The sequence below is a fragment of the Ornithorhynchus anatinus genome, chromosome 13 (assembly GCF_004115215.2).
Source record: "Ornithorhynchus anatinus isolate Pmale09 chromosome 13, mOrnAna1.pri.v4, whole genome shotgun sequence".
Classification (NCBI taxonomy): domain Eukaryota; kingdom Metazoa; phylum Chordata; class Mammalia; order Monotremata; family Ornithorhynchidae; genus Ornithorhynchus; species Ornithorhynchus anatinus.
In genome coordinates, this window is record NC_041740.1 from 4593095 (window position 1) to 4607496 (window position 14402).

A 14402-nucleotide genomic window follows, 5' to 3' on the forward strand; every position below is an offset into this window, starting at 1 on the left:
TCAATTACCTCATCTGGAAAAAGGGAATTGAGACTGCGAGCCCCACCTGGGACAGGGACTGGGTCCAACCTGCTTTGCTTGTAGCCACTCCAGTGCTTAGTACAGTGCCTGGCACATTGTAAGCACTTAACAAATACCATAATTTTATTATTACTATTCTTTAAAATAAAAATCCCTGCATAAAGACATTTGGTGCCTATTTGGTACTGGCATCTAAAAAACAGGCTGCATGGTAAAACACTTGCCAAAGGGACACTTTGGAGCCGTTGGATCCTGTGGCTTCTTAAAACCGAGAGAGGCAGATCCTGCCTGCAGCCTCACAGACAATTGCAAATGGGGGCATAATTATCAAGAACTTGCCTAAAATTAGTATCAAAATAGCCATGTTTAGGTAACGGTCCCCAGATTTTTCTAATTTTGTTTCTTGAACATTTCCCCATGTGCTGTGACTGTTTCTGGGGAGCTTGAAAGTGCAATTTGTTTCCTTAATCATCTTGCCCTTTTCGAACATAATTTCTTCGACGTTATATGAGGAATGATAAGTTCCTGGGGACTTTCCCCAGGTGGTGGAGAGACCTCAGATCGGGGGGAATCTGTTACTGGTGAAGGGAGCCAGTCCTGCCCTCACGTAATCTTTGGACTAGAAAATCTCTGGGGAATTTGGGATGAGTCCGTTTGGGTCACCTGTGTCTAAAAAAACTTCCTTTCCTCAATCACTTAATTGTCTTATTGAGTGTTTACGGTGTGCAGAGAGCACACTACTAAATGCTTGGGAGAGGACAGTAAAATAGAGTTGGTGGACATAGTCCCTGTTCACAGTGAGCTTGTAGTCTAGAGGGTTAATGCTGGCAACTAGATTTTTCTGCCTCTGTACCTGGGCCTACCTTTTTAGGTACAAGATGGGTTGTTTTAGAGGATGAAACAGAATTGGTCCCTGTCCATGAGAAACCTATCACGTGATGGGAGAATTGATCAATGGGATTTCCTGAGCACATACTGTGTGCAAGGTGCGGTACACAACACTTGGGAGAGGACAGTACAGTAGAATTGGTAGTCATGATCCCTGCCCACAAGGGGATTACAGTCCAGAGGAAGAGACAGACATTGAAAAGCAAACAAGTAATGCTTCTACTTTGGTTAATAGAGATTGCTTGGGTGACCATTTGGTCTGGTTTTTGTTTGGACAGTCTGGTTTGTGGCTGGTCTGTCCCCTGTTTGGTATTTTTGTTTTAAGTACCCAGACTCCCTCTGCTTCAGCTCCAGATGTTGATTTCTGTCTTGAAAGTAGCATCCCGAAAGGGAACACAAGGATTCTGGAGAAAATGAAGGACTGAGAGACCTCCTAAAGAGTCTAATAATAATAATAATAATAATAATAATGGTATTTATTAATTTCTTTATGCCAGGAACTGTGCTAAGCACTGCAGTAGATACAAGATAATTTGGTTAGATATAGTCCTTGTTCCATACGGGGCTCACAGTCTTACTCCCCATTTTACAGAGGAGGTAACTTAGGCACAGAAAGGTCGCATGGCTGACGTGATGAAGTCAGGATTAGAACCCAAGTCTTCTGACTCTCAGGCCCATGCTCTTTTCACTACACCATGCTGCTGTCTAGGTTCTGGTGAATTCAGGTGGACTCTTGCAATATGTTCTGTATGACAACATCATATCACGCTGCAAGCTTGGCATATCACACTTCACATCTTATTGGCCTGAGTGAGGTCTGGTATCCACAAGAGCTAACATTGGTCACCCTAGCAGTGATACTGTTAATAATAGTGATGACATTTATTAAGCACTGACTATGTGCCATACATTATGCTAAGCACTAGGGTAGATGCAAGATAAGCAGAGCAGATACAGTCTGTTGGGATCTGTTTTTAATAGGGTCCACCTTGATTTAGCCCTAAAGAAGTAGCACCATTTATTGGACTTCCTGTGATGGGTTGGAAATCCAACTCATGACTGGCTTTGGATTGAAGTTGGGGTAGAAGCAGGCAAAACCCCAACCTAAACTCAATTTCCTGGTTCCAGGTTCCCATGTTTTATCCCTGGATGGAACGGTTTTCCCTTCCGATGGCTATGGGAGGAGGAAGAAGGATGAAAGAAGTTACAAGGCAATCTGACCAAAGGCAGGTAAGAAAAGGACGGGAGAATTTTTTTTTCTTTATGAGGGTTGCAACCGATGACAAGAGAAACTGAGCAACTTCAAGTTCAGTACATTTATTAGATGCAGTGTTTGTGGGTTGTTGTTTTTTGTTTCAGAAGCAATGGGCAAAGAGTCATAAAGTTTCTTCTTTTAATTATCCTTCACCCAAAGTGATGCCCTGCTTTTTTTTAGCCTCAAAATATTGGAGATGTCTTTGCTTTGATTGTGAATATATGTTTCCCAACTTCTCCACTCAAGATTCTCTCTAACCAGGAATTATTGTGTCTTTAAGGATGTTGTCTTATTGAAAATGGTGCTTTATTGTTACAAAATCATTGTGGCTTCTTTTGGGGTACATAAATCGTCTACCAGGATTCATAGGTCTAAATTTAACACAACTTAAAAATGTACAAAATATGTGCTTTCTTCAAGTACGTAGTTATTATAGCCAAGGCAAAGCTGCTAAACATTTGAGTTAAAAGAGTGAAATGAGTCAACTCCCCCTCAAGGATTAAGATAAGACTTTTTCATTATTTTGAATTTGACTCAGAAGGACCATTCAGAGAAAAAGCCTAAATTCATTTCTTAGTAAACAAATTAATTTGCCATCTTCCAGAATATCTTCTACCTCCAGTTTCTCTTATCCCATCTCAAAACTGTAAGGAGCCCCAAGGACACCTCCTTTAGCCCAGTAGGGGAGGGGTGAAGAGAGTTGCTTGGATTGTATAAGACCTGCACCATCTCCCTTGGAAGTGGAGGGTAGGGGAGTTGGGGGGGCTAGTCATCCGGTTTTAGCTGGTTTCTCATCAGCCTGGTACAAATACGATCTCCCTTCTTCAGATGCTATCACATCATTTCTGATTCATAGCGGCTTTATGGATTTATCCATAGAATTTTGTTGGAAAAACATGGAAATGGTTTACCATTGCCTTCTTCCATGCATTGAAAACTTAAATCTCTTCCCTTATCTTTGATCAACATTTTGATCACTTGATCATCCGCCTTTTGTTCTTTCCTATTCCACTGCTGTCCAGCACAGGTGAATTAACTTTGATGCTTCAACTTAGACCTTTCCATATGGGTTACTTTTGCAAGACAGTATCTCTCAATGGCATAGCTGTAAGCTTCACTGGCATACGCAAACTCTCCTCCATAGTAAGGCACTGACTCATAGGAGAGCGGATACCATCTAGGACACTTTTATATCTGGTATCATTATTTTCTGCACCCAACCTCCCTCTTCCTCGGCTCCTGATCTTGAGTTCCCCGTCTCAGAAGTGGTGCCCGTGTTGCCAGGGGTCTGGGAGGGGAAAGGAATGACTAATAATAGAGCAAGTCAGGAGTCAGAGGTTTCCGCTCTATCCTCCGCCAAGGACATCCTCTAGGTTCGGGCAGACTTGGGAAAAGGCTTTGGGAAAATGTTGTGTCCAAGGTCACTGCATTTTGCTGAGTGTGCACTATGCTGACATCTGTATCTGAGTGTCCATGAGGGTCTCCAGTGGACCTCCTTCCTTGTAGTCTCCTCGTGTTCATCCCCTTTATAGTCAGGTTTTCCCTTATATCTAACTCAATGGCTCTCCAAATTTTTTTTCTTAAGATGGAGGCACTCTCCCACATTCTAGGCAGTTCAATTAAGCCAAGTGTTTGTTCCTTAAAGGGTTTTGAATGCATACTATCATTGCAGAATCAAGTGTATTTCATTTGAACCCGAAAACAGTCAATTTCTAATTGTTCCCATACCATTTCAAAAATACATTTTAAAGTAACGAATCGTACACAAGACGGAATGTTTTCAAAATGAAGATCGCAAAGCAAATCGATACACAGAAATCAATGAAACTGCTGTGAACTTTTTTCATTCATCTTGCTTAGGCTCACGGCATAGAAGAGATTTACAGATGTCCTTTAGCCAAACTCTTATGCTGCTTCTGCAACTGTCTGCTGACTTTCCTCCTTCGCTGGCTGTAATTCAAGTGGAAGAGATTCTTGTGAATATTAGCATCCGATTTAAATGTCCCTAAGATGTGCTACAAGCAAACATCTCAGCAGATTAGACAGGTTTGGATGAAGGGAATGAAAAAATTAAGTATATTGTCAAGCCAGGGGAAAGAAATCCCTACCAAATCTATTTTCAATGTCTGTCTCCACAGTCAGAGGAGTCAGAACACTATTTCTAAGGCACTTCAGATGTGGGGTAGGGAGTCAATCCATTTGGGTGAAGAGACTTTCCTGGGAAGTGGCTGTGATGTTGAGAATGATGGGATCATCTTCATCAACAAATGATAAACAAACCTGCCTATACCTGCTTCAAAGCCTGCATATCAGGGTGGATCACACACCTACTGTGACAGGTCTCCCCAACCTTCCAGGTCTCTGCACTCCATCATCAGTAAGCCTCGATGTGTTGCTTCTGCCCACCTATGGTCCTTCCTTCTAGATCCAGTTAGGTTGAAAGATGCTTTTTCTAGCCTCCCCACACTCCTGCTGGTGGGTGGAGCTGCCTCATTCCTTTCTATTGCTCTTCTTTTTGCTCTCCATCCAGCTAGCCCTTTGCATTCTATTGCTGGTATTACTTGTAGCCAACCTCCCTTACTTACCTCTGTCTCTGTCTTATTTAGCTCTGTCTTCAAAACGTACCTTGTTCTACAATCTATCAGTGGCATTTATGGAGAGCTTACTGTGTGCAGAGCACTGTTCTAAGAGCTTGGGAGAGGATAATGCAGTAGAGTTGGTATACATATTTCCTATCTACAACAAGCTAGCATTTTGGTCTGCAGATCTATTAGTGTGCCATCCTATTAGCTGTCTCAGCACTCATGTAGTTATCTGTTTATCTGTTCTCTTGTATTTATTGATCGATTCCCCTAGGCTAATTATGTATATTCCCTCACTATGACTATGAGTACTATCTCTTGACTATGATATATTTAACTATTTATGTCTTTGTTTTATGGTATTTGTTAAGTATTTACTTTGTGCCAGGCACTGTACTAAGCACTGGCATAGATAAAGGATAAGCAGGTTGAACACAGTCCCTGCCTGAAGTGGGGCTCACAGTCTTAACCCCCATTATACAGGTGAGGTGAGTGAGGCCCAGAGAAGTTAAATGACTTGCCCAAGGTCACTGAGCAGACACGTGGTGGAATGGGGATTAAAAACCAGTTCCTCTGCCTCTCAGGCCCGTGCTGTTTCCACTAGGCCATGCTGCTTCTTTACAGCCTCTCCCATCAGATTGTCAGCTCTTCAAGGTTAGAGAACACATCTTTGACCTCTTTTGTAGGTTCCCAAGAGCATAACACAGTGCTGTCACAAAGAATGGAGATGTCAGGAAGAGTTTGCTAACAATTGCTGATCCAGGGAAAAAGCCAAGATGTTTGAGCAAGTGAACCTGATAAAAACCTAGAGAAGGCGTTCACCATGGAGGCCATCTCTTTCCCTAGTACACATTGTCTGAACTCTGAAGTGGGTGAGGAGCTCCACTTAGAATTGACCCAATTTAGAAGTGACCAGAGAGAAGCCTGGAAGTGGCTCAATTAGACACAAGAATCCTTTTCCTCGTGCCCTGCAAAAATACAGATTTCAAGGTCAAAGTTTTATTTCGTGGGTCTGTGAAGGAAAATGGGAAACTCTTCTATTTTTCTATTCTACAGACTGTAAGCTTCATTTGGTCAGGGATTGCATCTTGATTTGTATTTTGTATTTGTACTAAGCAGAGCTTAGTACAGAGCTCTGCTCAATAAATGCCATGGATTGGTTGATGGATTCTGATTCCATTCTGCTTTCCTCTCACTAGTTGAAGGAGGGATTTTGTCTGGATGTTATGCCCAAAGGCATATAGGGTTCCTCTCCCCCCATGGCAGTGGAGTTGGGAGACTCTGGGTGTGTGCTCATCTCATGCCAACCCATGCCACACCTTCAGTATGGCTTGGGGAGTAGTGGGTGAGTTGGAAACAAAAAGTTCAAGAAGCAAAACCCTTCCACTCTGAGGCCCATCTTAACAAACCTCCAACATGGACCCAGGGGATTGTTCATGTTCTATTCATTGAGAAATGAAAAATGGTGGGTTGAATCAAAAAAAGGTGATTAAGCTTTAATTACTCACAAGACACGAGGGGCTCTAAAACTACCGAGTGCTCTGTGTTTCCCTGTTGCCCCAGATGTTGCTTAGAACATCTCATGAGCCGTGGCAGCTTTCCAGAGTTTCAAAAGAGGAAACAATATTACAAAGGGAATGAATGAGGGAACACAACAAGTATTGATCTCTCAGGCAGCTCTGAGCATTCCTTTCTGAGGGCCTGAAGAACTCGGAACGTTTCTGTGACTGCGTTGGAGACTCTTTCTTCGGATCAGAGCAGTTATCAATGGAAAAATAATGATAATAATTATTGTGGTATTTAAGCACTTAACTGTGTCCCAGGCACTGTACTAAGCACTGGTGTGGATACAAGTAAATAGGGTTGGACACAGTCCTCATCATCTCTCCTGCACTTCAGCCTAAATTTTTCTCCACTAATTCCATTTTCTCATTTCTCCCGGGCCAATTCAAGCTCAATCTTTAATTCTCTCCTCTGATGTCTTTTCAGAGGGGGGCTTCTTCCCCTATGTCTTGGTTCTGTTGTTCATTTGGGCTTTGTACACTCTTACTTGAGAGACGCTTCACCTCACGGTTAAAATGTCTTGCCAGGTAGAATAAGGAGGTGTGCCAAATCCATCCCTTCTCTCCGCCTGATCCCTTTTCTTCCTCGAGTTTTACTGGAGGATCCGGAGGGAGAAGCCCTGGGGAGTCTAAGGGAGTGGCACTGTTCTTCAGTATCTTCGGAGTGACCCAGGATGTATCTGCCATTCTTCCTTGGGGTGTGTGCCCGCAAAATTCCCTGCTTGGCACAAACCTGCAAGTGGCAAGTTAGTGTTGCCAGGGATTCTCCCTAGGAACTTTCATCAGCCGCCTTATAAGATAGGGATGCTCAGCAAGGCTACGTAAGCTACCAGCCTCTTTACTGGACCCCTTGCCTCCAGCTTCTCCCCTCTCCAGTCCACACTTCACTCTGCTGCTCAGATCATTGAATTCATTTGCTTCTCCATCTTTGTACTCTCTTCTTACCTCATCCCTGAATTATTTTATGTCTGCCTCTCCCGGTTAGATTTTAAGCAATTTAAAGGCAGGAATTGTATCTACTATACAGTACACTCTCCCTTACTATAATGCTTAGCACACAGTAGACACTGAATAAAGACTATGGATTGATTGATGGATTGAATGCCTTTGAACAGTGAATGTAGGGGAAACCTTGGCCCACCCCACCCTGTTCAGGTTCACCGTATGCTTGCCGCGCTGCCTAAGGTCACTGTTTCTAAGTTCCACACTCGAAGGGGAGGGAGGTAGGTTGAGATTGCCTTCAGGGTCACAGCACATGCTTCCAGTGAGATGGGGATAGTGTTCCCAATCCACCTCCAGGAAAAGCCAAGCCAGCAACAAAGCAGAAATTTCCAGGGTGGCTCCTCTAGTCAATAGTGTTTACTGAGCATTTCCTGTGGGAAGAGCCCTACTAAGCACTTGGGAGAGTACAGTGCACTAGAGAGTCAGTAGGCGTGATCCCGGCTCTCATGGAACCTCCCAAACTGAAGGGGAATGAAGCTCATTAAAACCCTAACCCCGATGAAGTTTGTCCCCATTTCTTTCTTTTCAGTTTTAACCTCATTGGATCATAATTACCATGCTGGCATGTTTGCACAAGGCACATGAGGCAGGTTTAAGAGGAAGACGGATTGATGAATGTACAAGCTGTTTGTAAAGAGCAGCTGAGCAATGTTCGAATTGGAGATAAAACCCAAACCATCATGTGCAGGTAAGCAGAAAATGAATCTAATAAAAAATAATAAAGTGCATAACAAGGGCCTCGGCAATTGGAGCAGAGAAGCCTTCTGGCTAGATATAATATAGATTTGAGATGTGTGTGTTATGTGCTGCTTTTTGAGCTCTTCTGGCATCATTTCATCCAGGTTTCACATTCATTCATCTGCTCGTCTTTCTAGACTCCTGAAATTACCAGGTGTATGGTTGTTCTCTCTTCTGATCTCATTCTTTGGAAATAATTAGTGCCCGCCTAGCTCCCCCATTAGATTGTATGATGCTTGAGGGCAGGGAGCATGCCCCTTGCTTTTATTGACCTCCTAAGTGCTTAGAACTGGGCTCTGCACAAGGCACTGTTGGGGGGCTGGCAATGGTATCCATATTGGCAACTCCCCAGAAGCTCTGATGAGCTTGGAAAGGTTCTGGGGGTCCATCGGAACTGAATGATCCTCCACAAGGACAAGCATGGGCTAGTGGAAAGAGCACGGGTCATTCATTCAATAGTATTTATTGAGCGCTTACTGTGTGCAGAGCACTGTACTAAGCGCTTGGAAAGAACAAGTCGGCAACAGATAGAGACAGTCCCTGCCGTTTGACGGGCTTACGGTCTAATTGGGGGAGACGGACAGACAAGGACAATGGCAATAAGAATCAGAAGACCTGGATTCCAATTGCAGATCTGCCCTTTGCCTGCTGTGTGACTTTGGACAAGGCAGAGAAGCAACATGGCCTAGTTGATCGAGCATGGGCCTGGGAGTCAGAAGGATCTAGATTTTAATCCTGGCTCTGTTGCTTGTCAGCTATATGGCCTTGGGCAAATCACTTAAACTTCTCTGGGCCTCAGTCACCCTATCTGTATATTGGGGATTAAAACTGGGAGCCCCATGTGAGACATGGACTGTGTCCAATCTGATTAGCTTGTATCTACCCCAATACTTGGAACAGTGCAGAATAGTAAGCACTTAAATATTGTAAGCCCGTCGATTAGACTGTAAGCCCGTCAATGGGCAGGGATTGTCTCTATCTGTTGCCGAATTGTACATTCCAAGCCCTTAGTACAGTGCTCTGCACATAGTAAGCGCTCAGTAAATACTACTGAATAAATGAATGAATGAAATACAATAATGATAATTATAATAAGAACAGTTCCCCTGGGATTAGAACCCAGGTCCTACTGACTCCCAGGCCTGTGCTCGCTCTACTGGGCCATGCTGCTGCTTCTAGCTTGATGATTTAAATGTGTAGCCCCATTTTTTCCTAGGCCTTACTGATTCAAATAGAGTATCCAGTCAAGGCTCGTTAAAGTTAGCGGGGCCTTGATTTTTGTCACTGTTGGTGCTGTGGTTGCACCAGAGCTGTTGGTTGCAAAAAGGTCGATAGCAAGGGGACGTAGTCTGTGTGGGCACTACAACAGGGGTGTTTGCCCAACCGGAGCTTTTCCCACACACACCTCTGCTTTCCTTCCCTCCCAGATGAAACACAAAACCTGTTGAACTAATCGATGACCTGTTGAGGCACATTCTGCCAATCTACCAGAAAGATGTCTTGGTGGGGAGAAAAATGGAAGAAGGTCAGTTGCTCCCATTTATTTTGTATTTCATGCTGATTGATTTTTCAAAAGCCTCAGCTCTGCGGGCTCATCCTCGGATTCAGCTGAAATGATGTTTTTATTCACTTGTTTTGGTGTTGTCATTGTTTTATGTTTCTCTTCTCCATCTGTCTCTTTCTCACTCTCCTCCAGAAAAACGCCTTTTTTGGTTGCAGTCGCAAGTGTTTTCATGAGATTGTTCCACCATTATTTCTCTCCACTCTTCCTTTTCCTTTTTGCCAAACCATGTGGCTTACTTCACTTTGCCTGAGATACCTTTTCCCATGGAGTTTGCTAATAAACTTCTCTGCCACCTCCCAATTACTTCAGCCTAGCCCTTGGACCATGTAATTCGGTCTCTCCAACACCAAGACCGAAGTCATAAGATTGAGGTCGGTGGAAACATGATCTGCTGAGAAACTGCTGCCGTGCCAGTTCCACCTTCTACCTCCTCTCTGTTTGAGTTATTAATATGATAGTGATAATGGAATTTGTTAAACGCTGACTTTGTGCCAACTACTGTGTTTTGCCCTACCGTAGATGCAAAATAGCCAGAGTGGACATGGTTCAAGAGGGAGGAAGATCATAGTTGAATCCCCATTTTTCAGATTAGGAAACTGAGCAAACTCCCCCCCCATACTGTAAGCTCTCTGTGGGTAGGGGATGTGTCTACCACCTCTATTATTCTCTACTCTCCCAAGAGCTTGATACAGTGCTCTGCCCACAGTAAGCACTGAATGAATGCAAGTGATTGATTGAATGAGGCACAACCAAGTTAAGTGACTTTCTCAAGGTTACAACAGGCATTTGAAAGACCTGGTATCAGAACCCAGGACCTCTGACTCCCAGGCCTGTGGTCTTTTCACTAGGCAACACTGCTTCTCTTTTGCTCAGAATTCACTGGGGAAGGGGGTTTCCTTGGCCACTCTGCCCCAGTGTGTGTGTGTGTGTGTGTGTGTGTGTCTCCCTCCCCATTAATTTTTCAATTCATCATTAAGATTTTATTTTTACCTGCTTTCAACATCTGACCTTGCTTTTTGAAAATACCTTTTTATCAGTTTATCCTTGGTCCCCTTAGAACACCCTCCATTGGGTGGCCCTGCCTTTCCTCCACTCCGTTCATTTTCTCTGGCCCAACTTCACAGTCCATCCATTTTCCTACCTTATTTTCGCTTCCCTCCGTACATATCACTGTGACATGCACACAGAACCGGCATTCCTGATTAGAACTACTTCACTTTTTCTCTATCCTCTGCCACTTCGGACTGTTAGCAATCATTTTCAAGATTTTTTAAAGTTATTTCCTTTGATTATAGAAACTCAGCCACAGACTCTGTACTGACGCTGTTTAGTGCTGTTTCGATTTGACCCTTCTAAACTGGCTATTAGAGGGCTCTGATGAGCAGAGACTACTTTCTGCATCACTAACTTGTTATTTTGCCATCAAAACATTTTGTTTCCTCTTCTCCAGGCTAGTACTTTCTTTTGTCAGTGGCAACCACAGGGTTAATCACCAGTTTGCAATTGAGCTGTCAAAACCACCAGCCTATATGCTTCTTTATATGCTTTGTCCATATTTCTCTATAGTATATTGACTAGCTTTTCCAAAAGGAAATATTTATGGGTTCAATGTGGCTGTACTTAAGAGGGGGCTGCATAGAGCTCAAAATTGGGTATCAGAAGACCTGAGTTCTAGTCCCAGCTCTGCCCTTGCCTGCTGTGTGACCTTGGGGAAGTCGCCTAATGTATCTGTGCTTCAGATAAAATACACGTTCTCCCTCCTTCAGACTGTGAGCCCTGTGTGGGACAGGGAATGTGTCCAGTCTACCTAGAATCTATCCTAGCCAAGGGACACTTAGTAAGTCCTTAATACCATCGTCATTATTAGATAGCTGGGACTTCCCACACTGGGAAAGAGGAGAGGGAAGAAAATGGAAAAATTGTGGTAATGATACCACCTTGTTTATTTTCCCAAAGCACGGTCACAATGGCTATCTCATTTCAGAGAAGCAACGTGGCTTAGTGGAAAGAGCACGGGCTTAGGAGTCAGAGGTGATGGGTTCGAATCCCGGCTCTGCCACTTGTCAACTGTGTGACTGTGGGCAAGTCACTTAACTTCTCTATGCCTCAATTAACTCATCTGTAAAATGGGGATTAAGACTGTGAGCCTCACGAGGGACAACCTGATTACCCTGCATCTACCCCAGCGTTTAGAACAGTGCTCTGCACAGAGTAAGCGCTTAACAAATACCAACATTATTATTCATCTTCGTGAGGTTGGAAGAAGCCGGTATTATAATCCCCATTTGACAGAGAAGGAAAGTGAGGGCTTGGGGGGAGGTTCAATCGGAAACAATCAAGGATATTTACTGGGCACTTTACTGTGTGTAGAGAACTGTACTAAGCACTTGGGAGAGTACAATACAACAGAATTGGCAGACACATTCCCTGCCCACAGTGACCACTGTACTAAGCGCTTGAGTGCTTTATGAAGTGCTTGAGCACTGTACTAAGTGCTTGGTTAACGGGAGGTTAAAGCTGGGCCCAGGGATTTGTGGCTCTTGACAGGAAGTAAAGCAAAATTGAGGATAAAGAACTAAGCACACAGAGTGCATTTCCTCTTCACCAGCTTCGAGGGAAGGCCAATGGGCTACTGTGGATTGAACGTAGATTCGAGAACAGACTGGTAATGGTTCAGGGAAATGCACCATCTTTAAATCCAGGAGACTCATTTGTGCAGCCATTAAAATTTAAAAGTCTCTCAGAGTTGTCAGATCGTAATGGAAAATACATGCAGGATCTCCTTCTGGAAAAGAGCACCCTTGACACAATAAGCGCTCCAGAAATATGATTGATTGATTGACCGATTGATTGATTTCCAGCAGGCAAATCCACCCCACTGCCATCGCTACCTTTAAACCTGTCCACGGTGTCTGTTTAATCTACTGTCAATGTGCTAGCAGAGTTTACGTCTCCCAGTGCACCCCTTCATCATTTGAATGAGCTAGAGCACACTGATTCAGGGACTTCCCAGGCCAGGCCCTATGTCTGGAATTCTGAGTCCTGAAGAGGAAGCCGCACTTGGAAACATTTCCAACTAGGAATGTTTTTATTTGGTGGGCAGGGGAAGACGGCTAGAGTTCTGCTTTTTTAAAAAAATTTAATAGTGTTAAGCACTTATTAGGTTCCAGGCACTGTACTAAGCACTGGGATAGATCCAAGCTAATCAGGTTGGACACATTTCCTGTCCCACATGGGGCTCAGTCTTAATCGCCATTTTACCAATTAAGTAACCGAGGCACAGAGAAGTTAAGTGACTTGCCCAAGGTCACACAGCAGACAAGTGGCTGAGCCGGGTTTAGAATCCAGATAATTTTGACTTCACAGGCCTGTGCCCTATCCACTAGACCGTGCTGCTTCTGCTGACTTTCCTAGGGGCTGCTGCTGTTGTTGCTGCTTTTCAATATTTATTAAAATATTTGCATTTCCCTCCCTCTGTGCCCTTAGGCGGTTTCGGGAAAGGTACCATTTCTGAAACGTAAAAAATAAATAATAAATGAAGTGGGTCGAGATCGCTAGGTAATTCTGGAAGTCTGAAAAGGAGAAGATCTGTGTTGGGCTGCCGCTGAGGGCAGAGAGGGGAGGTGGAGGGAAAACTAAATGAACTATGAGCTCCGAGAGAGCAGAGCTGATTTGGGCTTATTTGGTAGCACATGGAGCACCCACTGCACCATCAGAAAACAACCACTTCCCCCTCCCCGATTGCCACCTGCCAACATGAGGAGGGGCCCCGATTCTAAGGCTAGGAACTCAGTGGGTTGGCCACCTGCAAGACGGAGAGGGAGAGAGACTCGCGAGTATCTGGGTGGACCAGACAGTATGAGCTATAAAATGGGACTCAGGTGACCCGCTCCACAGGAATTATGGCAGAGCCAGGGGCATTGCTGGTTGGGTCCAGCGGAAAGGACTGCTGCAGTTCATCAATTCCAAACATTGGGTTTTGTGAAAAGGGCATCCCATCCCTGGAAGACTACTTTGGTTCTGGAGGTTTCGTAGATGAGTTGCTGCCTTTTTACAACTCGCATGTAGGTAGGTGTGAGAAAGTACAGCTCCCGGTGAGCGTACCCTCTCTAGGAGCCCGGCGGACCTTCTGCTTGGAGTGAATGACCAAGCCATGTATACACTGTTCCCCAGGTGACTCAGAGCTGGAAGACAAAGCTCTGTGGTCACCCCCCCCCCCCCCCGCTGACCCAGGGGAGGGAGAGGGTGCCTTTTTTATGAGAGGTTTCTTTCAAATAAAGTCAGAAATATTGTGGAAAGAAACCAGTTATGGAAGAGGTAGGCAGCCAACCCACTTCCCTCCCGTTTTCTGGGCTTTACAGTGTTCCTATATGATGCGTGTGGAAGAGAAATGAGGGGAGACTGAGGGGCTCGAGGGTGATTATCCAGCACTATGGGTAGCTGGGTCCCTACCATACCCCAGCTGGGACCCCTCTACAGGTCATCGAGGGAGGACAGGGAATATTTCTGTTTATCGTCATATAGTATTCTCCCAAGTGCTTAGTACAGGGTTCTTCACACAATAAGCTCTCAATAAATATGATTGACTGACTAGCGTGGCAAGGCAGACATGCTGGCTGGATTTGGGGGAGACTGCTGGCTGCCCAGCGAGGCTCAGACACCTGTCTGCCGCTAAGTGTACTTTCCAAGAGCGTAGTACAGTGCTCTATACACAGTAAGCACTCAATAAATATGATTGAATAAATGAATACATGGCCCTGGAATGGAGCAGAACTGGGGCAAGAGGCAGC

At 44.4% G+C, this 14402-nt stretch overlaps 1 long non-coding RNA gene across 1 annotated transcript; it reads left to right on the forward strand.

Annotated features, from left to right (window-relative positions):
* The first annotated feature begins 2041 nt into the window (after window positions 1-2041).
* On the forward strand, window positions 2042-9711 carry LOC114815933. The gene is made up of 3 exons (XR_003763730.2): window positions 2042-2139; window positions 7840-7998; window positions 9476-9711. It is a non-coding gene; the product is annotated as an uncharacterized LOC114815933 (long non-coding RNA).
* Window positions 9712-14402: the final 4691 nt, after the last annotated feature.